The sequence below is a fragment of the Sus scrofa genome, chromosome 16, assembly GCF_000003025.6.
Source record: "Sus scrofa isolate TJ Tabasco breed Duroc chromosome 16, Sscrofa11.1, whole genome shotgun sequence".
In the NCBI taxonomy this organism is placed as follows: Eukaryota; Metazoa; Chordata; class Mammalia; order Artiodactyla; family Suidae; genus Sus; species Sus scrofa.
The window spans coordinates 28470193-28497740 of NC_010458.4; the positions used below are offsets into that span (position 1 = coordinate 28470193).

A 27548-nucleotide genomic window follows, 5' to 3' on the forward strand; every position below is an offset into this window, starting at 1 on the left:
CTAGACATGATGTATCAGTAAAAGGAACTGCTATAAATAAGCTTTGGTAATGTGATAGTGAGTTTAAGGGCAGGGCAAGTGTTCTATAGTCCTATGATTAGGTCTCATTCTTTTAGTTGGGAATTTTACTTCTCCCACTTAGAAAGCTGGTGGAAGCTGGAGTCAGGTACTTCCTTCTCCCAGGTTGGTTGGGCTCTGATAATATCCCAGGTGTAGTTAATCTTGGCTCTAGTTAACTGGTTTCCCCTGACAGGCCTTATTAAGAAAAGAGCATGCTAGTATATCTCAGGAATGGTTCCTTCTTTTTCTTCTGTGGAAGCATAAGGAGATTTTTCTCTGATTGTTACTGTGAGGACATCGTTGATCTTCTGGTGGTAAATCTCTCTATATCATGGGTGCCTTCCTATGATTGGGTCTCTGTGGAGTTCTTAATTCTCAGAGTTGTCTGAACCAAGTCTTCAGCAATTTGTGAATTATAGGTCAGATTTTTGTTTCTGTAAAGATTTCTGCTCACAAGTTTCTTCTCTGGTAAGTTGTGACTCCTTGTATTTGCCTGTCTCTACAATGTTGGGGGAAGTTGGTTTGTGCTGTGTCTTCCCTTGCTTATGAATCCAAGAATTGTTGATTTTTTTCATTCTGTTTAGCTTTTTACTTGTTAGGATGGTAATTTCCAAGCTCCTAATATGCAGAACTGGCAACATTTGTAGCACTTTTTGAAAGACAATTTGCTTTTAAAAAATAAAAAAAGTAGGAAGCAGATACTAAAACGAAACTTGGAGAAGCAAAAAGTGTATTAACACTTGTGAAAGTAAAGGGGTAAACATAAGATTGGGCAATGGGAACTCTCTGAAATGTGAGGAAGATCTGAGAAAGTCTCTGCCAGCCCCATGGGAACTGAGGAGCAAGACTTGCCCCTCATCTTGGCTTTTGTTTATGGTGGGAGGTATGTTAAGAGTTGATTTTTTAAATTTTGCCTATGGATATTGAATTTTTCCAATCCCCTTTGTTGAAAAATTCATGTATAGCCATTTGGCCTTACCATTTGTTATGTTGATTTCAATCCTGGCTTCTGGTGGTTAAGTATCTTCACCTGGTCTTCACTACTTTGAGCCTCATCATCTCTGTTGCTATCAATGAGCCAAATTCTGTTGCGGTGTCTCCTAGCATCAACTCTGATCTGCAGATGACAGTCACTACACACTTCTTAATAATGATGGTGCCCCTCTCATCAATGTATTCCCGATGGCTTTGATGAGTGGCGTGCCTTCTGGGTTTTCTCGAGGCATAGAATCCTCAGGTGGGTTGTTGGAACTTATATAATATAGGCCAATATGCCTGATTCCCTAAGTAGTTTGTATCTACTAACCCAAAACTCCTAATTTACTCCTTCCCCCACTCCCTTTCCCCTTTGGTAACCATAAGTTTGTTTTCTATCAGTAGACTCTTACTATTAAATCATGAGTTTTGTCCTTTAGCTTTTCCTGTTCTCCTACTTGAGGAAAACAGGGAATAAAGGCCTTTGTAAGCTGCCAAAGAGGCCCTTTTCAATTGCTTCACATTCCATTTTCAATTGCTTGTTAATTGTCTTCAGCTTGTCAAATCCCTTATGGGGTCAATGTAATTTAATAACTACTAGTCACTTCCATTGACGATGTACTTTCTGTCCCTATGCTTTTCAAACCCCTGAATCATAGCACATTGGCCAGAAGCTCTTCTTCAAAGAGCTTCTTCACAAGTACATTTTCCCAAGTTTTAGCCATTGGGCCAATGCTTTGAGATGGGATTACCTGTGCTATGCCTCTCATTTGGGGGTGGGCCCTTGTTGCCAACTAGTGAGTTATCTGGTTTCAAAGCCTCATTTTACTGTCAGCTTTATTGGATCACTGTCTGCTTTATTACTTGGATTTTTGGAGAAATAGATGCTGAGCCAGGGTTGGGATGCAAAATGTTTATTGGGCATTAACACCTATGAAAAGAAAAAGGGAGAAAATAAGCCCTGGGCAGGGGAAAATAGGATTGTAATGCAGATCTGACAAATCTCTCAGCCCAGTGAAAAACCTGAAGCAAATATTGCTCATTTTACAGCAGTCTTGGATTGCGTATTACCATGGGCTCTTTACTATGGTCTTGCTCAGAATTTGGCTGATGCCACCTGGAGAAGGGTGTAACCTGGGTGCAAAAGCCGAGGCAGACGTGAAGGAGATGACACTCTTGGACTGGCATGGCAGCTAACTGTACTCGGTGCTGGATAAAGAGTTTCTTTCAGGAGTTCCCGTCATGGCTCAGTGGTTAATGAATCTGAGTAGGAACCATGAGGTTGCAGGTTCAATCCCCGGCGTTGCTTGGTGGGTTAAGGATCCAGCATTGCCGTGAGCTGTGGTGTAGGTCTCAGATGCGGCTCAGATCCTGCATTTCTGTGGCTATAGGGTAGGCTGGTGGCTACAGCTCTGATTAGATCCCTAACCTGGGAACCTCCATATACCGTGGGAGCGGCCCTAGAAAAGGCAAAAACACAGACACACACACACACACAGTTTCTTTCTGAAAAGGAATGTGAGTGGCATATCTCTATGCCTCCAGTAAGATGTCTTGATGGTCTAGTGTTCTATGGGCTATACTTTAATCCTGGACTCTAGAAATTCTAATTCTAATGATGACAGTAAAAGCAGTTTAATAATGGAAAAACATAATAATTGCTGAATAGTAGCATAACCCAGCTATATCTAAATGCATACATTTTGGTATAATAAGATACTCTAGACCTACACTAAACTACTATTGCCTATTTAACTTTCATAGCTGAAAGAAAATTGTCTTTCTCCCCCCACTTTGCAACTTAATGAGTCAAGAATCCCAGGATTTACTTGGGATTTCTGAAGATTCCCCCAGGCGAATATTTTTTAGAAGTGGCATTTTTAACTCCACTTTGTCTCTTTCTCACCTAAATACTGGGATAATTCTCTGTATTTTACATAGTACTTTTTTCTTTTCTTCTCTGGCTTTGCAGAGAGAAATTATAATTGCTAGGTAATGACTGTGCGGTTTTGGTCATATTCCATGGTATCTCACCAGGGACCCTCAGATGAGTGTGGGAAGATGGGAATTCCCTCCCACTCCAACTAGGGGCTTGCAGAAGAACTTCTTCCTGACTATCCTTAGCAGACATTCCTGAAGAAAATTGCCTCCCTAGCTTTTACCGCCCCCCTTTAATTAAGCGCTTTTTAAATGCCAATTTATATTTAATATACAATTTCTTTGATATAATATTGTTTTTCAACTTTCATTTTCTTACATAGTTATTTTTAAAGTAATTATGACCTCTTTATGGAAAAGAACACATTTAAAAGAAATCTAATTGGCGTTTAGATTTTTGGATTTCTTTTATTAAAACTGATTTTTTTGAACCTTTGAATTAATGACATACTTGTGACCAGAGATATATAAGGAAATTGGGAACAATTCTGAATTTGCGCAGTGGTTAGAAAGAATGGAAATAAAGACGAATTGTAACGTTTTGTTTTTCTCCTTGTACATGGATGTTTTCCAAGACAATAAAAGTAATGACTTCATAGCCCAGGGCAGAGTATGATACCAAGTTAAGAATCATAAGAACGGACAGGAATTTTGAAATTCTGGAATTGAGAATATTAAAGGAAGTTGGTAATGTGTATATGTATGTGATAATTACTTCTGCCTTTGAACTGCATTTTAGAACTTCTTATCAGAGGGTATTTATTATAGCATTGGATTAGATCATTGCAACTACCATATCCTTTTGTTTTCAATCAAGGTCATTCATGTCACAACAATTATTGTCCTACTTTTAAATTGCTTTTAAAATGATTGGGGATAAAATTCATTATTTTTCATGCTTCCCTAATTAAAAAGCTGATATGTCTCCTGGATAAGAAAAATAAAAGATTAAGGTAGTGTACCAAATAATTTAGGAGAATTAGGATTAGTAATCATAATCTCCTAACTTCTGTTTTTTTCCAAAATGGAAAATCCTTTTTAGAATTCTTACTATCTATTCATTAATTTTTTCCCAATTCTTACTAAATCATTTGTGTTATTGCAGATGTATTTAGTCATTTAACATAAAGTAGAAGATGGAAATTATTAAACAGTGATAGCTTGCTAGAGAGATGCATATTTAACTTCTGTTAAAAAAGGTTTTTTTGAGCTATTTAGACTTTGTGTAACAATCACAAATAAGGGTATTTAAATTTTAACCCTAACCTTAACATAACTCTTAATATATTATTGAAGATGTATAATAATTGCCTAGTCCATCTCATAAATATTGACCTTTAGATGAAGAAAACATGACATACCTCCTACACTTAAGGAGAGTGATCTAAATTATGGAGAGAATGATCTAAATTATGGAACTCTATCTCAAGACTTTTAGAGAAAGGGGAAAAGCTATGAGAGATTTTTGGAGAGTTCATAGATTTCATTTTTGTGGGAGTATTCTGTTTATCAAGGCTATCTCATCCTCTTCTTAGTATCCTAACAATTACCTAAATGCTGCCTATGCTGCCTATCTCAAAGCAACTGTGGAAACTGTTTTTTCTAAAGTTTTGTGGGAACACATAATCTCCTAGGATATGAAGAAAAGTGAGTCAGCAGCATTTTTTTTTTTTATCATCACATCTCCTTTTTCAGAGATAATGTATGCCATGGTAACTTATTTTCTGGAGAGCTCTCAATTAATATTTGAATAAATGGATTATTAGTGATCAGTGTTTCTCTCCATGTTTTATGGAATTTAAGAACTAAACATAGATAATTCTTTTCCGGATACCTTTGGTCTACCGATAATTTTTTTTTATAGGTATAGGATAATTTCCTTATCCTTTTTATTAAGAGGAAATGCAGGATTTGGGGCAAGATATGGGAGGCTTCTTTTTTGTTAGTACTTTTCCTGTCTTGCTTTTGTTGCCAGTGTCTATAAGGCACTTCATGAGTTGTCATTTTACCCTTCAGGCAGAGACCAGGGAGGTGCATATTTTATTTGAAGGTACTGTGTCTAAAACTTACATGATGGTAAGAGTATTTCTGATATACAGTTTATAGCTGAACTTGATGAATCACACAATTCATAGCTTTTTACCATTGGTGGCTAAGAGCCTTGCGAATTATACGTGTAATAATTATATCTGGGGTTGTCGAGTTTCTAAAAAAAGTAAATACAATGTATAAGAGAATGGAACATACGGAGTTCAATGCGTATGTTTAAATAGTTCTGAAATTTGGGGATGAAACCAGATTAAGTGTAGTATAAACCATCTTCAAATAATCGTTTAAAAAAAAGCTTTTTCCCTATTTTCTGCTTAATAATGAGCAAGACTATCACAAAGAACACATTTATTTGTGATGATGTTGCTGCCAAGAGGGTTATTATTTTTATTTTTTATAAATAATTATTTTTATTTTTTTCCATTACAGCTGGTTTACAGTGTTCAGTCAGTTTTCTGCTGTATGGCATGGTGGCCTAGGGTTTTTAATGACTGCAGTGAAAAGCATTTTTTGAAACTATTCTTTTCAATAAACCACAGAGGTGGTTTTTGCACGAATTACCACTGTTTAATAAAACACAAATATGATTCAACTTTTGATTTACGAAGTGGTAATTGATAAACTTTTACTACAAGAATATAGAAGAAAATCAATAGAAAATCAAAGTTTTAAAAGACCCTGTAATAAACAGAATTTTATGTGGTTAGTAGTATGTGTGACATATGTTTAAAATTTTAAAATAAAGACATTATTAATATTTTTACTTGGTAACATTTAATAGTAATACTACTCCATAATTTTTCTTACTGTTTTAGGTGCCAATATGTTTATTAAAGTTGAGCCACAAGAAATACAAAATGCTTTGGATTTATCTTAACTTCTCCTATCATTTAAAATATTGCTTCATAAAGCAGATTACACTGTGATTTATAATTTCTTTCTCCTCTATATAAAATTGATTGTATAATTCAATTTACGTGAAATATGTTCATTCAAAAACATTTTCTAATCTTTTTTTCTGCTTAGTAAGATCTCTCTGTAAATATTTATGAGTTTGCCCTTTAAAACAAAACAAAAGAGAACTTTTAAAATTCAAAGCAAAACACAACAAAAGAAACAAATTAGGAAAGTATTTTTTTCTTGGCAAGAGATCTTTTTGTGAATATTTGACCTAGGACAGTATTGAGAGTTGCGACATTTATTCTTCTGGGGCAAGGGCTTCCCTCTTCCTTCCTCCACAGTCATTCAGGGTGCTGCTTCTGCTGTCTGTGTATTTTTATGCAATGATGACAACACATCTTTATGTTGACCAGTCATTGACAAAAACCATTTTTAGATAAACAGTGACAGTTGTGCTCGCAGATCTGTTTCCGTTCTGTAAATTTAATCTACAATGGCAGCCTTTGTTACAGTTTTCCAAATTTCTCATATGCGTTTTACTTTGTATTTCTCCCAGAGTTCTCTAATTCTCACCTAACTTGATATGCCTAATGTCTTTTTATACATAGCGTCACAATATGCTGTCCCTTTTGGGAAAAATCAGCTTAATCAATATCTCTGCTGAACTGATGTTAGCTTCATATTGCATCAAGTTTAGAAATCATTTGCTGGTTTATTGACATGTTTAGTCTTGTTGGCCTTATGAATGTATTGGTACAAAGTGCATGCTCAGGAGTAAAGGATTTACAAAAAAGTAAAGACTGCATGAAACGTTTTGACATTGTGCTTTATGTGTGTTAGCATGAACAACCAGAAACTGCAATCATGTTGTTGACTAAATAAGACGTACTCTTTTATTAGAGTGGGAACCTAAAATTGTTATGATGTCTTAGGAGTAGTAAAGTGGAGAAAGTGCTCTGCCAATAGTTATTAAGGGAGAAGATGCCTGTAAGTGATATTTAGAATACCTGAGATTTTCACCTTTTCTGAAATTCTTTAAGAGAGCACAAATGCAGAAGATGAAAATGCTTTAGAGGTTTGCCATGTTTTAACTGATAATATATGAAAAATGAACACTACTGTATCCATTTGAACAGTCTCAACTCATTGGAATATAAACATGATTTTTTTTTTCTACTCTGTAGTCTCTCAATTTCCTCTGCATTTTCTATATGCATTGTTCTTTCAATGACATGCCATTTTGCTTCCACAAAGTTTGACTTAATTTCAGGGCCTGAAAAATGGCAAACCCTCATTTCTGTCTGATCGCTTCAGAGCTTCCTTCCTCTCCCACGTTCATGTTCAGTGCAAAGTACACTGGTGGCTTGGCATACATGTGCTTTTTCACAATATGTACCCTTGTCCCATAATCCACCCTACCTCTTTCCTGGCTTATCCCTCTGATGTTTGTAGGTCAGGAGGAGATACACAGTTTCCTCCATATAGGGTTTTGCCCAGAAATACAATTTTCTTTGGTGGGTTGTGATTAGCTTTTTGGCATCTCTATCAGACTGCCTGTGACTTGGTGTGAATGAATGATGGTTTCTCCAGCTCCACTGAGGGACTCAATCTTGAGTGGTTTGGAGACTTTGTGATCGTCTGTTATATCTTCCCACCAGTCCCCAGCTTGTGGTCCTGATTTAGGCACTGTTTTCCCACCTTCAAAGCTGACTTTTCAAGTCAACTGGGACCTGCTGTATTGAACTCTACTCAATATTCTGTGATAATCTATATGGGAAGTGAATTTGAAAGAGTGGATATAGGTACATGTATAACTGGATCAATTTTTTTGTACAGCAGAAATTAACACAACATTGTAAATCAACTACACTTCAATAACATTTTAAAAAATGAAAAAAAAAAAAAAAAAGACCATACTGATTTACCCTCCAGTGCCCCAAGTCTGGGGAGGGGGGTGGGGATATATGTCAGCAATCTATCAGCTATCAGCATTGGAGGAAATACTAGTAACTTTTTTTCCTAACAGTGTACTGTAATGCCCACATTATTTGACTTGGAAAAGACATCAATCAGCACTTCACCCTTTTAGTACTCTTCAATAAGGTAGGCACAGCAGAAGGGAGAATAACGTTATATTAGAAATTATGCAGTTTTAAGAAAAGTACAAGAAAGGCAGTTAAGTATTCATTCTAATGTATACCTTATATCATTTTTTCTTTTCCTGAAATGATTTTTTTTTTAAATTTCTAGTTGAGCACTGCTTCGCATAACTTTCCCAGTTTTTGTTCCTCACCCTGTTGAATTTGGCTTTTGCCATGTCTCTACAATGTAAACAAGATCAATTCTAAGTAAGCAGCATCTATAAAAGTGACCACAGATTTTTTATTAGCCCTTCTAAGCCAAATTAGTCTTTATATAGCTATCCAAACTTGGGTTTCCAAAGGCTTATTAAGATTTGGAAAATATTACCAAATATGTGTGTCAATAGGTATTGTAGGTGATTTAGGACTCATGAAGGATTCAGGTGTCTTTTATTTACTTTAATGCCCCTTTTTCCCTGCTGAGTAAAAATTTGAGAGCTGATTGGATGGGGAGTATTAAATTCCACATAAATCCTATCATGGTAGAGACAAGTTGTTTTAGCAACTCAAAATACATGGAGTTTTCGGTATGGAGTATGCACTTTCCCCCTCTTTATTGAGTTATTGTGACTGCAGGGCAAGAAAATAAAGGCTGGATGACTGAAGGCTAGAATTCACAAACCCAGCTAGAGAAAGGTTCTAGATATCTAGAGGGATCACATAGCGCAAGGCATATCCTTAGGCCTCACTTAGCAAGTCCGTGAACATCCAGGAAGAACTGAGCAGAATTAAAGGTGTGGTTTTCATCCAGAAATAGGATGGAAAGATGTCCAACCTGAGAAGTCATTACATGGTAGGAAGTGTACTGGGGCAGTCTAGCCCTAGAGAAGAAGATTTAAACAGAGTGAGAGGGGTTCAGTTTTATAGGGGGACCTGGGTTCATGGCATTATAACTGAGGTTACCATGGAAAGAAATCAAAGCTCAAGTCCAATGGGCAGAGTGAGGAAGGAGTACTGGTTCTGGGCATATACATGTGCCAGGTGAGCCTTGGCCATGACGCTTTCTCTGGGTCTGGTGGACATGTATAAAGAGAGCCAAAAAGTTGAAGTCTGTGAAATGTGACTTCATTCCTAACCTGAGTGGAATGTTGGACTCCCAGTGGTAATATTATTTCTGTATTTTTCAGAATGGTACTGAAATAAGGTTATAGCTGAGCCTACAGATGGGCTCATGGGGAAATCTGTATGAGGGTAAGAGGGAGACAAAAGGTAGAAAACAACGTGTGTTAAAAGATGAAATTTTCTCCTTAGGTTTTGGTTTCAGGAACTATACATTTGGGATAGAAAGACTGACAAATATCTGAAGTTGACCAAGGAGGTCAACTTTAATTGACTCTAGGGTGTAATTATGATTTAAATATTATTTCCTCAGGGGAAAACAACTTCAGGTGAATACTCCTGTATAACTGGAGGACAATGGAAAGCAATAACTTACAGCAATTAGTCTGGTGGAATTCCTGTCATAAAAGTTAAGTTAAAAAAAAATGAGAAAATACTTCATCAGCCAGTTATTGGTGGGTGAGTTCTGAGATGCATGGGCAAAAGTGAGCATACATAAGATTCCTTAGTGACCATTATAGCTGACTTTCATTTGTTTTCATCTTTAGTTGGTGTATTCTTGACTATAGATTTATGTTAGAAAAATTTCCCCACAACTTGGTGGTATCAGTGTTCATTTATGAGAATCACAGGCACATTGAAATCTCCTTTATGTTTCATTAAATAAATATTTAACAATTTTTTTCTATTTTCTTAAATTTGATGAACAACCATGATCTCAAAATTATCATAATCACTTAATGATGTATGTAGATAAAATCATTATACTGTGCATCTTAACCTTAACAGTGCTGTGTGTCACATATCTCATACAACTGAAAGGAAAAAGATTTGTCTAATATGCATTTAGAGTGTGACTCTAGTATTATTCATCAAGGAAAATGATGGGAAACTAAGTTAAAACTGCTTCAACATGAGCAATTTTTAAAGAAAAGTGATTAATTTGAGTATGGTATTAATATTTTTTAGTGTGTCCTTCGTGAAGAAATGAACTTTTGGATTTAGAAATAACAAGTTTGTTTGCAGTTTCATCATGACTCAGCAGTAATGAACCCAACTAGTATCCATGAGGACATGGGTTTGATCCCTGGCCCTGCTCAGTGGGTTAAGGATCTGGCATTGCTGTGAGCTGTAGTGTAGGTCGCAGATGCAGCTCAGATCCGCATTGTTGTGACTGTGGTGTAGGCTGGCAGCTACAGTTCTGAATCAACCTCTAGCCTGGGAACCTCCATACGCCATGGGTGTGGCCTTAAAAAGACACACACACAAAAAATTGTTTTATTAATAAGTATGTTTTGTCTTTAAAGAAAACATGTACACTCATCAAAATATTAGTTCTGCCTTTTTGAAAGAAATATTTTTTTTTGAATTTTCCCACCCCAACCCCCCAAAAACCATAAAGTTTCAGATATTAAGTATTTTAGGAGGTTTGCAACACCTCCAATTTCATGCCATTATTTGACGTCTTTTCTTCCCCATAGGTCCCAGTTTATTTCTTATTTACTGCACTGGGCTATGAAAACTGCTCAAAACCTACGGGTCTATATTATTGTTTTTGTCCATCAAAATTATTATTTGGAAAAACCTCAAACCAAAAGATTTGTTAGCAAATCCCAAGTTCTTGTGATAATGGAGTGTTTCAAGTTTTAGAGCATTATGTTAAAATTTGTAAGATAAATGGAAGGGAAATGTACATGTATTTGCTGTGTTGTTAATTGAGAAGGACAGACTAGAATTAAGAAATTCATAGTTTTCTTAACCAGTAACTGCAGTCTTCTAAATTTAAAGAATAATTTTATACCAACAAAATTCAAGAAGTCATGATGAAATATGAAGTGGTGAATACCAAGGATTAGGAACAAGTCCTGTTCCATTAAGTGTGGAAGCAGAATTACAGAAGCAGATTTATAGAAGTAGAACTATAGAATTAAAAACAAGCAAAAAAAAAAAAAATAAACTAAGACTCACTGCCTGTTAGTGCACAATGTGTAATTACTCCTTGATCTGACTTCTGGAGGCTATCAGGATTCAGAGATGGTGTGACAGAATAGAGCTAAAAAATGTTTGGGTTATAGGCTGTAAGCCTCACTGGGTAGACAAATAGGGTTAATATCTGTATTTGCTGATTTTCCACTAAATTCAGTACTAGGTATAAGTAAAATTCATAGCAAGTTTTTGAAAAGCAGGAAAAATCAGCATCCCTCTTTGATTAAAAAACTGTCTTCAGATAGAACCACAATAGTTCTAACACTCAATTTTAAATAATTCAGTAGAAAGCTTTTGTCTATGATACTTTTATTATTATTAACTTGTGTTCAGTACATGTTGGGTAATGATTTGAAATTGAGAAATATTTAAAAATAATAAGAAAAAGAAATAATAGGAATCCAAGTTAGAAAAGAAGTAAAACTGTCATTGTTTGTCGATGTGTTATTATATATAGAAAATTCTAAAGATGCTATCAGAAGACTACTGGAGCCCATCAATGAATTCAGTAAAATTGCAGGATACAAATACAAGATGAGTACACAGAAATACATTGCATTTTTTATACACTAACAATGAAAAATCAGAGAAATTAGGAAACAATCCCATTTACCACTGCATTAAGAAGAAGGAAATATCTAGGAATAAACCTACTTAAGGAGGCAAAAGACCTGTACTCCAAAGACTATAAGATGTTGTGAAAGAAATCAAAGAAGACATAGACAAATAGAAAGATATACTGTGTTCTTGGATTGGAAGAATTAATATTGTCAAAATGACTGTACTACTCAAGGCAATCTGCAGAGTCAATGCAATTCCTATCAAATTACCAATGGCATTTTTTTCACAGAACTAGAACAAAAATTTTTTTAAATTTGTATGGGAACACAAAAGACCCCGGATAGACAAAGTAATCTTGAGAAAGAAGAATGGACCTGACTTCAGACTATACTACGAAGCTACAGTAATCAAAATAGTATGGTACTGGCACAAAAAATGGAAATATCAGTGGAAGGAGTTCCTGTTATGGCTTAGTGGGTTATGAACCTGACTAGTATCCATGAGGATGCTGGTTTGATCCCTGGCCTTGCTCAGTGGGTTAAGGATCTGGCATTGCTCTGAACTGTGGTGTAGGTCACAGATGCAGGTTGGATTACACATTGCTGTGGCTCTGGTGTAGGTCAGCATCTGCAGCTCCAGTTCTATCCCTAGCCTGGAAACTTTCATATGTTTCAGGTGCAGCCCTGAAAAAAAAATCCTAGATATTTTCATCTAGCTAGTTAGCTATTTATATGTCTAGCTTATCTATTTATATATCTACAGATCAGTGGAACAGGATAGAAAGCCCAGAAATAAGCCCATGAACTCATGGGTCAACTAAATGTATGACAAATGAGGCAAGAACATACAATGGAGGAAAGACAATCTTTTCAATAGGTGGTGCTGGAAAAAATGGACAGCTACATGTTAAAGAATGAAATTGGAACATTCTCTAAAACAATGAACAAAAATAAGCTCAAAATGGATTACAGACCTAAAGGTAAGGTCAGATACTGTAAAACTCTCAGAAGAAAACATAGGTAGAGCACTCTTTGACATAAATTAAACAATATCTTTTTGGATCTGTCTCCCAGAGTGATGAAAATAAAAACAAAAATAAACAAATGGTACCCAATTAAACTTAAAAGTTAGCACAGGATAGAAAGCAAAACAGACAGCCTACTGAATGGGAGAGAAAAGATTTGCAAACGTTGCAACTGGCAAGGGATTAATTTCCAAAATATACAAAGGGCTCATATAGCTCAATATAAAAGAACCAGCCAATGAATCAAAAAATGAGCAGAAGATTGAGAATGACATTCTCCATAGAAGACATACAGTTGGCCAACAGGTACATGAAAAGCTGTTCAACATCCCACTAATGACTACAAAAATGCAAATCAAAGCTAAAGTGATACCTATCAGAATGGCCATCATTATCAAAAACAAAACAAAACAAAAAAAACCACTGCAAATAATAGATGCTGGAGAGGATGTTGAGAAAAAGGAACCCTGCTGCATTGTTGGTGGGAAAGTCAATTGGTGTACTGCTGTGGAAAATAATATGGAGGGTCCTCAAAAGACTAAATATAGAACTACCATATGATCCAAAAATCCTACTCTCGGATATGTATCTGGAGAAAACCATAATTTGAAAAGATACATTCATCCCAGTGTTCATGGCAGCACTACTTACGATAGCCAAGACATGGAAATAACCTAAATGTCCACTGACAGAAGAATGTTCATATATAGAGTGGAATATTACTCAACCATTAAAAATGAAATAATGCCACTTTCAGCAACTTGGATGGACCTAGAGATTATCATACTAAGTAAGCCCAACAAAGACAGACACATATAACATGGTATCACTTCCATGTGGATTCTAAAAAGACGTAAATGAACTTATTTACCAGACAAAAATAGACTCACAGACATAGAAACAAATTTATGGTTATCAAAGGGGAGGTGGGGAGGTAAATTAGGAGATTGGGATTAAAATATAGACTCTACTATATATAAAAGAGATAACCAAGAGGACTTACTATATAGCACAGGGAACTATACTCAATATCTTGCAATAACTTATAATGAAAGAGACTATAAAGTATTTATATATGTATAACTGAATCACTTCACTGTATGCCTGAAACTAATGCAACATTGTAAGTCAACTATATTTTATAAAAATTTTAAAATAAGAAAAAAATGTTCAATTTGTGGTAGTTCTTTAAAGTCTTCTGCCAAATGAATACCTTAGATGATATTCACTAGATTTTAGAATTTTCCGTGGCCTATTACTGGTTTTCTTCTTGTTTGCTTGTTTTTTTTTTCTCCATAAACAAATTATTTTTTTCCAATATGTAATATATATTTAAGGGATTAAAAATTCAGAAAACAAGTTCAGAAACAAGTTACTTCTTACTTTTGCACCTCAACCATTCTTCCTCTTCGCATAGGCAAACACTGTGTTTCCCTTCAGAGATATATTATACACCAAATAGGCACTCACTTTTACCCCCATGTTTAAGTAGAATTGATAGGATTGTATATTCTTTTCAATCTTAAAATATCTAGGAGCTCAGTGGTTTAAGGACCCAACATTGTCTCTGGAGCATACAGGTTTGATCCCTAGCCTTGTTCAGTGGGTTAAGGATCAGCATTGCCATAAGCTGAGGCAAGGTCACAGATGCAGCTCAGATTTGGTGCTGTTGTGGCTGTGGTGTAAGCCCCAGCTGCAGCTCCGATTCTTTCCCTAACCTGGGAAGTTCCATATGCTGCAGGTGTGGTTCTAAAAATAAAAAATATAAATCTAGGACTTTCATATAAGAGCACCTTTATTCTTAAGGATGCATATTATTCCATTTTATAAATATATAATTTATTTGACCAGTTCCTTATTTTTGTGTATTTAGATTATTTCCCAACTTTTGCAATCAGAAAACATAGTGGCAAATAACTTGGATATCGTTTTTTCTTTATGTATATCTGTGAGAAGTTCCTATAAGATTAGTTTCTAGTTTATAAGATATGTGCATTATAATTTTAATGTATGTTGCCATTTGAAATACAAATTTATGTTCCTGTGCACAGTTTTTGAGTAACTATTTGAAATTTCATTTCTCCACTGATTTCAGACCTATTAATAAATAATGCTGAGAAAACCAGGAAGCCATCATTAATAATCCACAAATAACAAATGCTGGAGGGGGTGTGGAGAAAAGGGAACCCTTCTGCACTGTTGGTGGGAATGTAAGCTGGTACAACCACTATGGAGATGAGTATGGAGATACCTTAGAAAGCTATGCATAGTACCATATGACCCAGCAATCCCACTCTTGGGCATATATCCAGACAAAACTTTCCTTAAAAAAGACACATGCACATGTACCCGCATGTTCATTGCAGCACTATTCACAATAGCCAAGACATGGAAACAACCCAGATGTCCATCGACAGAGATTGGATTAGGAAGACATGGTATATATACACAATGGAATAATAGCCATAAAAAAGAACGAAATAATGCCATTTGCAGCAACATGGATGGAATTAGAGACTCTCATATTAAGCGAAGTAAGTCAGAAAGACAAATACCATATTATATCACTTATATCTGGAATCTAATACAAGCCACAAATGAACCTTTCACAGAAAAGAAAATCATGGACTTGGAGAACAGACTTGTGCTTGCCAAGTGGGAGGGGGAGGGAGTGGGGTGGTTGGAGAGCTTGGGGTTAATAGATGCAAACTATTGCCTTTGGAATGGTTAGCAATGAGATCCTGCTGTGTAGCACGGGAATTATGTCTAGTCACTTATGGAGCATGATAATGTGTGAAAATAGAATGTGTACATGTATGTGTAACTGGGTCACCGTGCTGTATGGTAGAAAAAAATTATATTGGGGAAATAACTATTAAAATTAAAATAATAATAAGCAGAAAAAAAATGAAAAAACTGGATGTAAATCAGGACTTTGTATTTTTGTTTATTTTGTATTTGTGTTTGTCTATTCATGTGTCTATGGTCATGCCAGTTTAATTATTTACATTTTGTATTTTAATATTGATAATAGCTAGTACCTTCTCATAGCTCTTTTTCTGATTTTTCCAGATACTGTTTTTTTTTTTTTCCAGTCTAAGTCAACTTTAAAATCAGCTTGTCAATCCCCCACACCCCCACAAAAAAACCTGTTGATGCTTTTATTTAGATTGCACTAGATTTATCAGCTAGAGGAATTTAACATTTTATATGCTTATTTAGGTCTACTGTGTTCTCAAGGATGTTTAATGTATCTTCACAGGTATCTGCATATTCCTAAAGTTTTTAAAACTATACCTTAACTCATATTTTTCTTTATTTATTTAAACACTATTTGTATAAGTTTTGCACTTTGCAGTTTCCCATACCACTTGTAGCAATTTTTATCTACGGTGGTTTTTCAAACTTGAATCTCTGAGGTTTTTGAGTTATCCAGTGTTATCCACAGTAGTGATCTCCTTATTACAAATTAAAGATTTGTGTTACAAATCAGAGTTTTTCCTTTAATTCTGTCGGACAATGGCGAGAGTGAATATCACTCTTATTTCTGCTTTTAGTGGGAAAGAATATACAATTTCTCCATTGGATATGGTCCTGGTTTTGAAGTTGAGCTATAAAATCTTTCCATTACTATTTTGATATTTAAAGTTTTTATTTTTTCCTTTTTAGGGCTGCACCTGTGGCATATGGATGTTCCAGGCTAGGGGTCAAATCGGAACTACAGCTGATGACCTATGTCACAGGCCCCAGCAATGGCAGATCCTAGCCTCATCTCTGACCTATGCTGTAGCTTGCAGCAATGCTGGATCCTTAACGTACTGAACTAGGCCAGGGATTGAACTTGCATCCTCGTGGATACTAGTCGGGTTTATAATTTGCTGAGCCACAACGGGGACTCCTCTGATATTTAAAAAAATTAATGTATTAAATATTATAAAATGCTTTCCTAGGATCTATAATGATAAATACGTATTTTCCCCTGGTATCGAGTATTGAAACATCCTTACATTCCCCTTGCTTGTGGTTTTATTTAAGGTGATGCAGCTTTTTGTTTCCTATTGTTAATTTTCATAAATATTCATGTGCGGTATTCTGTACATTTTTGGGGGTGTGTGTGCACTTTTTGGGTTTTGACATCAAACTTATACTCACACTCTTATGTGGATGTTTTTCTTATTTTCCTGTGCTGTAGAAAGTTTTAAATGGCTTGGGAACTACTGGCTTTTCAAAGGCTTCCATGGACGACCCCAGTGAAACCATACGGATACTAGCTCATTGATGTTTTCTGTATTTTCCATTGGTAATTTGTCTGTTTAGATTTACTCTATTTTCTGGAGTCAGTTATTACAAGTGATATTTTTAAAAGAAAGTCAGCCATTTCATGCAGGCTTAAAAATATATTTGCGACCACAAGGATTTATCTCTTCACATCCATTAGGATGGCTATTCTAAAATGGAAAATAAGAAGTGTTGGAGAAGATGTGGAGAAATTAGAACTTTATGCAATTTTGAACTGTTTTTAAATTCTCCAAATCCTTTATTCCTATATATTCTTTACCTGATACTGTGTACCCTTTCTCCCACTTATTTATTTACTTTTGCCTGAATGACTCCTATTAAATCTTTCCAACTGAGCTTAATTGTTACTCCCTTCAGGAAAATATTTGAATATCACCCATTCCAGCCTTTTCTGCTTTTTTAAAATTTCTCTAATACTCAAGTATTAACTTGCCATCAATGGACTTAAGCACCTTGTACTGTAGTAATTATTTTGTCACCAGAGGCTCTCCCTCCCCCCAGGCTAGATTCATGTTAGGTGAAACTTTTTGCACCCAACTTTTAGAAAGTTCTTAAGTTTGTTGAAATAAACTCAGCAGACTTTATTATCCCCTTAAACTTAGACCAAGAATGCTACCACATTATGACCACTTTTTTCAACTTTTTTCTTATCTTGTGGGTACCACCTTTGGTTGAGTACGTCCTACATTTCACCTGGATTCTTCAGTTCCAGCCTTTAGTTATCCCAACAATCATACCTTCATACCCCATCTTAAAAAAAGTAATAATAATTCTTACTTTGAAAACCTTTACTACCTTCTTGTCTGTAAGAAAATGTTGAATTCTGTAACCTTATTTCAGGACAACTCCTCATTCGACCTGAATTTTCCAGCTTTATTTTCAAAGGATTTCTCTTTATTGATTCTATATCCCCATGAAATTTGAACTGTTGTTTTCCTTAATTAATTCTGAACATCCCCACATGCCCTATATTTGTATAAACTTTTTTTCTCCTTAGGATGCCCTTTTATTCATCTATACTGATGAGTATTCCATTGATACTTCAAGCTCCAGTTCTAGCACTATCCCCTCATGTAACATCACTAAGTACATAAGTGTCCCCATGCACTGTGGATGCTTCCTTTTTAGTTCTTCCAAGTTGCTCTTTTCTGAACATATGCAGGGCTTTATCTTACTAGCATGGCATTTATTTCATTTCACCATGTGTTACAGTTCTTTACATAAATGTCCATGTATACCTTTTGAATCATTAATTCTTTAAGGACAGGGATTATATTTTGTCTCCACATGCTACCAAAAGTAATCAGTAAATACTGGTTGAGGCAATGAATAAAATTGACTAACAGCTTTCTATTTTGGATTTATTTCCTATTTTTTCTTACCAACCTGAAGACAAAGATTCTTTAAACCAGTATTTGCTTGTTTTCATCGATGTCCAATCTCCTTAATAGAAAGTGGCTTAAATATATGTGAATATTTCTCCTCTTTTAAAGAGGAAATGATTTTTCAACTCTAGATTTAGATCTTTTTTGATTTTTCATAGTTTTCAAGTATTATATACAAGTAAATTTTTCTGTTTTTTAGAAAGGTCAAGACAATATTTTAGATACAAAGGAGTATTTTCTCTATTTTTTTTCCAGATTTTCTATTTAAAATTTCTTTTGAAGTCTATTTCATCTCTTCCAAAAAATTTACTCAGCTTGTCTGTTATAAAAATATTCTATCAATGTTGAACTTTGCTTTTGGACTGTTTACATTCTAAAATAGTCTGGTGAATGTGGGAAAGGAAATTCTTCAATTTCAGTGTTACTACCATAAGCATGGTAGTAGAGTAAAAATGACTTGTTTCTTGGAATTTAAACAATATATTCCATGTATTTTATGGCCCTGTTATTCGTTTAAAAAACCTTTACATTTACTGATAGTTTCAATCAGCCAATAAATATCTTTCTCCACAATCTGTCTAGTCTTATTTGAGAGAAAAATGATTTTTCCAACGGGGTCGGTGTTGAAATCAAAACATGTTCTTGGTTCTGTGTAGAACCTTATCTTGGACTACTTCATTCCAGTTTTAAAACACTTAGTATGAAATTATTTCCAGGTGAAACACTAAGGAATTATTTTTATCCATCCTGCTTATTTACAATAACTGTGTTCCTATTGGTTCAATATACTAGATCCTTTTGATTTAAACATCATAGCATTAATTCTAACATTAAAATCAAAATAATTTTATATAGAATCAGTCTGGACCTGTAAAGTTGTTTTGAATCCTTTCCAAGAAAAATAATTTAACTTCTATTAAATGCTTACCATGTGCCATGTTTAAGTGAATTGTCTTACAAGTAATCCTTTAAATTAATTCTCATGCAGTAGTCCCTCCTTAGCCATGGTTTTGCTTTCTTGGTTTCAGTTACCTGTGGTCAATCACTGCCTGTAAAATTATTAAATTGAAAACTCCAGAAATAATTCGTAAGTTTTACATTGTGGGTCATTGTTAGCAGGATGAAGAAATCTTGCAGGTGCCTGTTCCATCTCTCTTGGGATGGGAATCATCCCTTTGATAAACTGAGATGGCCTCTGTTACAGTATCAAATGCAGTGCTTGTTTTCAAGGAAAATCCAAAGCACAAGAGCAGTGGTGCTGGCAACTTAGATACACCAAAGAGAAGCCAATAGAAAGCTTCATTTAAATGAAAAGGTGAAAGTTTTCTATTTCCTAAGAAGAAAAATTGTATACTAAAGTTGCTGTTGATTTATAGTTAAAGTGAATCTCCAACCCCTGAAATTGTGAAAGGGAAAAGAATTTGTGTTGGTTTTGCTATCTTACCTCAAATTATAAGTTATGGCTACAGTGGATGATAACTGCTTTGTTCAGCTGGAAAAGGCCTTAAATTTTACAATAAAATATATTTTTTTAAATTGAAGTATAGTCAATTTAAAACATTGTGTTAGTTTCAGGTATTAGCTGTATCAACAAAGTGGTTCAGTTCTGCACATATATTTTTCCTGATTCTTTTCCATTATAGTTTATTACAAGATATTGAATATCTTGTATTATTCCCTGTGCTATATAAATAATCCTTATTTATCTATTATATATATATACAGTGGTATGTATCTCACATACTCCTCTTATTTATCCCTCCCTCCATCCCCTTTTGTAACCATAAGTTTGTTTTCTATGTCTGTGAGTCTGTTTCTAGTTTATAAATAAGTTCATTAGTATTTTTTAGATTCCACATAAAGTTGATATAATATTTACCTCTCTGGATTTCTTTGCTCAGTATGATAATCTCTGGGTCCACCCATTTTGCTACAAACGGTAATACTTTATTCTTTTTTTTTTTTTTTTAAATGGCCGAGCAATATTCTCTGTGTGTGTGTGTGTATGTATAATCACACATCTTTATTCTTTCACACCTTGATGGATACTTAGGTTGCTTCCGTGTCTTGGCTAACACAGTAAGATATTTTAAGAGAGACAGACTACATTCACATAACTTTTATTATAGTGTATTGCTATAATTGTTCTATTATCATTAATCTCTTACTGTGCTTGATTTATAACAAACTTTATCAGAGGTATTGTATAAGAAAAAACATAGTATATATGGGGTTTGGTTCTATTTCTTTCAGCCATTCGCTGAGGGTCTTGGAATGAATCCCCCTCAGGTAAGAGGGAAAGTGCTAAAAAATTCCTATGAGGTAGTTACACCTTGTTTTGCAGGAGAAGAAACTGAGAGTCACAGGAATAAATCACCTGGGCTCCTAAGTGTGATTCCTATAAATAAAATAATTTGAGTCCAGAAACTTAAGCACTTTGCTAATAGTCACTTTTCCTTTTATAGTCTTGTGATTTTTTAAAAAAAACTTGTCTCTTTTATCTACTGACATGGAGATAATACATATTCTCTATTGCTGCTGCAGGAAATTGCCACAAAGTTAATGGCTTAAACAGTACAATCTCAGAAATCCAACATGAGTTTCGTTGGGCTAAACTTGAGGTGTCCACACAACTGCATTTCTTTCTGGGACTCTAGGAGATAACCCATTTCCTTGACCTTTCCACCTTCTAGAGGCCACCAGCATTTTTTGGTGTGTGCCTGTAAATCCATTTTCAAAGCCATCAATGTTGCATCCCTGATTATTCTATAGTCACACTTCCTTCTCCTCTGAGTGCAAGCAAGAAAAGTTTTTGTTTTTTTTTGTGCTTTAAGGACACTCCTGACTAGTTAGGGGTACCCAGATAATCTAAAATAGTCTCCTCATTTCAAGGGCTTTTATTTAAAAGACTTTTTTTTTGTTTTTTTTGTTTTTTTCTATTTTAGATCCGCACCCATGGCATATGGAGGTTCTCAGGCTAGGGGCTGAATTGGAGCTGTAGCTGCTGGCCTACACTACAGCTCATGTCAATGCTGGATCCTTAATCCACTGAGCGAGGCCAGGGAGCAAACCTGCATCCTTATGGACCCTAGTTGGGTTCGTTAACTGCTGAGCCATGAAGGGAACTCCTCAATGCCTTTTATTTAAAAACATACCTGCGAAAAGTCCCCTTTGTTATGTAAAATAGCATTCACAACTTATGGAGCTTTTAACATAGACATCAGGGGGTGGGGATGGGGGGCATTATGCTGCTTACCACACTGTAGGTATTTCTTTTAGTAAGAGAGTTTCATAAACACTGATTTGTGCTATAACCAAAATTAGGGGAAAATAAGTTAAGCAACAGAGTGAACTCATTCTCTTAATATCCTCTGACTTTTTGCTGGCAGCCAATTTCTTTAGCCCTGGACCTATGCGTAAGCTTAATTCATACTGAGGCTAATGTTTTCCTTGTTATTGCCATAAACAATTAAAAAATCACTTTATTGAAATATAATTTGCATCCAATAACTCATCTGTTTTAAATGTACAATTAAATGTGTTTTGTCAACTTCTTCTTTTTATATTTAAACATTTTAAGACAAACTAAATATACATTCAGAAGAGAGCATTTTGTTATGGGTACAGCTTGATGAATTTTCACAAACTGAATTCATTGATGTAATAGTCATTCACATTGAGCCATAATGACTTTTTGGTGGTTAGCTTTATTACTTACATAATTTATATATAGCAAAAATCATCAGTTGAATATACATTTTGATGAGTTTTGACAAATGTATAGAGTTATAACTGCCCCTGGAATCATGATAAAGAATATTTCCATCATTCTCCAAATTTCTTCATACTCCTTTGCCTCCTTTGCAGTCCATCCCTCTTCCCTACCCTTAAACCATTGATCTGATTTCTATCACTATATTTTTGTCTTTTTTGGCCCCTCTCATATATATATATATAATTCCTATATAATTATGCAGGTTCTCATGTTTAGCTGCTCTTCCTTAGTGTAATACTTCTGAGATTCATCCCCTTTGTTGCATGTATCAGCACTGGCTATACCACACGTTGGTTATTTCTTCACCACTGAGGGACATTTGGTTTGACTCTTCTAGCATTTGGCTATTTTGAATAAAGCTGATATAAGTATTCCTACTGAAATTGTTGTGTGGACAAACATTTTTATTTCTTTTGGGTAAATAATAGAAGAGTGGAATTGTTCACTCATATGGTAAGTGCATGTTTAACTTTATAAGAAACTGTCAAACTGTTTTTTTTTTTAATTTTACTGTCTTTATTTATTTATTTATTTTATTTTCCCACTGTACAGCAAGGGGGTCAGGTTATCCTTACATGTATACATTACAATTACATTTTTTCCCCCACCCTTTGTTCTGTTGCAACATGAGTATCTAGACAAAGTTCTCAATGCTACTCAGCAGGATCTCCTTGTAAATCTATTCTAAGTTGTGTCTGATAACCCAAGCTCCCAATCCCTCCCACTCCCTCCCCCTCCCATCAGGCAGCCACAAGTCTTTTCTCCAAGTCCATGATTTTCTTTTCTGAGGAGATGTTCATTTGTGCTGGATATTAGATTCTGGTTATAAGTGATATCACATGGTATTTATCTTTGTCTTTCTGGCTCATTTCACTCAGGATGAGAGTCTCTAGTTCCATCCATGTTGCTGCAAATGGCATGATGTCATTCTTTTTTATGGCTGAGTAGTATTCCATTGTGTATATATACCACTTCTTCCGAATCCAATCCTCTGTCGATGGACATTTGGGTTGTTTCCATGTCCTGGCAATTGTGAATAGTGCTGCGATGAACATGCGGGTGCATGTGTCTCTTTTAAGTAGAGTTTTGTCTGGATAGATGCCCAAGAGTGGGATTGCAGGGTCATATGGAAGTTCTATATATAGATTTCTAAGGTATCTCCAAACTGTTCTCCATAGTGGCTGTACCAGTTGACATTCCCACCAGCAGTGCAGGAGGGTTCCCTTTTCTCCACAGCCCCTCCAGCACTTGTTATTTGTGGATTTATTAATGATGGCCATTCTGACTGGTGTGAGGTGGTACCTCATGGTAGTTTTGATTTGCATTTCTCTTATAATCAGCGATGTTGAGCATTTTTTCATGTGTTTGCTGGCCACCTGTAAATCTTTTTTGGAGAAATGTCTATTCAGGTCTTTTGCCCATTTTTCCATTGATTGATTGGCTTTTTTGCTGTTGGGTTGTATAAGTTGTTTATATATTCTAGAGATTAAGCCCTTGTCGGTTGCATCATTTGAAACTGTTTTTTCCCATTCTGTAAGTTGTCTTTTTGTTTTCTTTTGGTTTCCTTTGCTGTGCAAAAGCTTTTCAGTTTGATGAGGTCCCATGGGTTTATTTTTGCTCTAATTTCTATTGCTTTGGGAGACTGACCTGAGAAAATATTCATGATGTTGATGTCAGAGAGTGTTTTGCCTATGTTTTCTTCTAGGAGTTTGATGGTGTCCTGTCGTATATTTAAGTCTTTCAGCCATTTTGAGTTTATTTTTGGGTCAAACTCTTTCTCATAGTGGCCGTACTATTTTGCATCATAACCAGCACTGTATCATTTTCAGTTGCTTTCCCCATTCTTTTTTTTTTTAATTACTCAAATGAATTTATCACATCTTTAGTTGTATAATGATCATAACAATCCAGTTTCACAGGATTTCCATCCCACAGCCCAGGCACATCCTCCCACCCCCCAAATGTCTCCTCCGGAGACCATTAGGTTTTCAGTGTCTGTGAGTCAGCATCTGTTCTACAAAGAAGATCAGCATGTCCTTTTTTAAGATTCCACATGTAAGTGAAAGCATTTGATGTTGCTGTCTCATTGTATGGATGACTTCACTTAGCATGATAATTTCTAGGTCCATCCATGTTGCTAAAAATGCTGGTATTTCGTTCTTTTTAATGGCTGAGTAATATTCCATTGTGTATATGTACCACATCTTCTGGATCCACTCCTCTGTCGATGGACATTTAGGTTGTTTCCATGTCTTGGCTATTGTAAAGAGTGCTGCAATGAACATTGGAGTACATCTGTCTTTGCAAGTTGTGGTTTTCTCTGGATAGATGCCCAGGAGTGGGATTGCTGGATCAAATGGTAGTTCTATGTTTAGTCTTCTGAGGAATCTCCATACTGTTTTTCACAGTGATTGCACCAATTTACAATCCCACCACCAGTGTACTAGTGTTCTTTTTCTCCACACCCTCTCTAGCACTTACTGTTTGTAGACCTTTTGGATGATGGCCATTCTGGCTGGTGAAAGGTGGTACCTCATAGTGATTTTGATTTGCATTTCTCTAATCATGAGTGATGTTGAACATCTTTTCATGTGTTTTTTTGCCACCTGTATGTCTTCTTTGGAGAACTGTCTGTTTAGATCTTCTGCCCATTTTTTGATGGGGTTGTTTGTTTTGCTATGGCGCTACAAAGGTGTTTATAAATTTTGGAGATAAATCCCTTGTTAGTTGATTCACTTGCAAAGATTTTCTCCCACTCTGTGGGTTGTCTTTTTTCATTTTGTTTAGGGTTTCCTTTGCTGTGCAGAAACTTTTAAGTTTAATTTGGTCCCATTTGTTTATTTTTGTTTTTATTGTCAATATTCTAAGAGGTAGATCTGCTGTCATTTATGTCAGAGAGTGTTTGGCCTATGTTTTCCTCTAAGAGTTTTATGGTGTCTGTTTTTTTTGTTTTTTGTTTTTTTTGTCTTTTCAGGGCTGCTCCTGCAGCATATGGAGGTTCCCAGGCTAGAGGTCTAATCAGAGCTGTAGCAGCTGGCCTATGCCACAGCTACAGCAACACCAGATCTGAGCCACATCTGTGACCCACACCACAGCTCATGGCAACACCAGATCCTTAACCCACTGAGTAAGGCCAGGGATTGAACCAGCAACTTCATGGTTCCTAGTCGGTTTCCTTATCCACTGAGCCACGACGGGAACTCCATATAGTGTCTGGTCTTATATCTAGGTCTTTAATCCATGTTGAGTTTATTTATGTGTATGGTGTTAGGGAGTGTTTTAATTTCGTTCTTTTCCATGTGGCTGTCCAGTTTTCCTAGCACCACTTATTGAACAGGCTGTCCTTTCTCCATTGTATATTCTTGCCTCCTTTGTCAGAGATTAGTTGGCTGTAGGTGCGTGGGTTGAATTCTGGGCTTTCTATCCTGTTCCACTGATCTATATTTCTGTCTTTGTGCCAATACCATATAGTTTTGATTACTGTAGTTTTGTAGTATAGTCTGAAGTCTGGGAGCCTGATTTCTCCAGCTCCGTTTTTCTTTTTCAGGATGTCTTTGGCTATTTTGGGTCTTTTGTGCTTCCAAACAAACTTTAAAATATTTTGTTCGAGTTCTGTGAAAAATGTCCTTGGTAATTTGATAGGGATTGCATTGACTCTATAGGTTGCCTTGGGTAGTATAGTCATTTTGATAATATTGACTCTTCCAATCCAAGAGCATGGTATGTCTTTCCATCTATCTGTGTCATCTTTGATTTCCTTCATCAGTGGCTTGTAGTTTTCAGAGTACAAGTCTTTTGTCTGTTTGGGTAGGTTTACTCCTAGGTATTTTATTCTTTTGGATGCGATGGTAAACGGGATTGCTTCCCTAATTTCCTTTTCTGGTTTGTAACCTGACCCCCTTGCTGTACAGCGGGGAAAAAAAAAATAAATAAATAAATAAAAGTGAAAGGGCTAAATCCTATATAAAATGAAAAAAAAAAAAAAAGAAATGCCATCGATTTCTGTGTATTAATTTTGTATCCTGCGACTTTGCCCAATTCGTGGATGAGCTCTAACAGTTTTCTGGTAGAGTCTTTAGGTTCTCTAGGTATCATGTCATCTGCAAATAGTGATAGTTTTACTTCTTCCTTTCTGATTTGGATTCCTTTTATCTCTTTTACTTCTCTGATTGCTTTGGCTAGGACTTCCAAAACTATGTTGAAGAGTAGTGGCAAGAGCAGACATCCTTGTCTTGTTCCTGATCTCAGCGGGAATTCTTTCAGCTTTTCACCATTGAGAATGATGTTAGCTGTGGGTTTGTCGTATATGGCCTTTATCATGTTGCGATAGGTTCCCTGTATGCCCACTTTCTGAAGGGTTTTTATCAGAAATGGGTGTTGGATTTTGTCAAAGGCTTTTTCTGCATCTATTGAGAGGATCATGTGGTTCCCCATTCTTGACATTAGGCATTATCAGTGTTGTTAATTTTAGCTGTTCCAGTGGGTGTACAGCATCTCACTGTGGTTTCGATTTTCCGTTTTCCTAATGACTAACGTTGCTAAGCATTTTCCCATGTGATTGTCATCGGTATATCATTTTAACAAATTCTCATATCATTTTTTTGCCCATTTTTTATTAGCTGGTGTGTCTCAGTTGAAAGAACATTCAGTATTCTGGAGACAAATCTATCTCTAATATACATTTTGCAAATATTTTCTCCTAGCCTGTGTCTTTCTTTTCATTTTTGCAATGGTTTTGAAAGAATAAACGGTATTAATTTTGATGAAGCTTGTCAGTATTCTTTCATAGTTTGTATGACTGTGTTCTAATAAGAAATTTTAGCCTAACCCAAGTTCACTAAGATTTTTGTCCTGTATTTTCTTCTTAGAAGTTTCATATTTTTAACTCTTTACTTTCAGGTGTATAATTCATTTTTAGTTGGTTTTTAAAAACATGTTTTGTGGTTAAAGTCCTTCTTTTGTCGTCCCATCTCCTCCTTGCTTCCTTCCGTATGGATGTTAAATTATATCAGAAACATTCTTCGGGGAAAAAAAATCTTTTCTCCATTGGTGTGCCTTGGCAATTTTGTCAGAAGTCAATTGGCCATGTTCATATGGGTCTATTTCTCATCTCTAGTCTATAATTTATGTGTCAGTTTTAATGTGAATATCACACTTCCATTGAGTGATATAACTGTTTAAGACTTCGTCAGCTGATTTTTTTCCAAATTTATGCTTTTTAAAAATTGTTTTGTCTTTTCTGTTTTTTATGTATTCGTGTTTCCATATAATTTTCTTCAAAAAGGGCTGTTGAAATTTTGTTGGGAGTTGCATTTAAATTGTAAATCAAATAGGGAGGTACTGAAATGTTGGTGATATTTAATCTTCTAAACAGTAAGCATGATATGTATGTGTTT

At 35.5% G+C, this 27548-nt stretch overlaps 1 long non-coding RNA gene across 1 annotated transcript in view; it reads left to right on the forward strand.

Annotated features, from left to right (window-relative positions):
- The window catches only part of LOC102161640, a 491906-nt gene continuing 464643 nt past the window's right edge, over positions 286-27548 (forward strand). Inside the window, exon 1 of the long non-coding RNA XR_002339820.1 lies at positions 286-528. This is a non-coding gene — a long non-coding RNA (uncharacterized LOC102161640). The remainder of the gene's footprint in view (positions 529-27548) is intronic.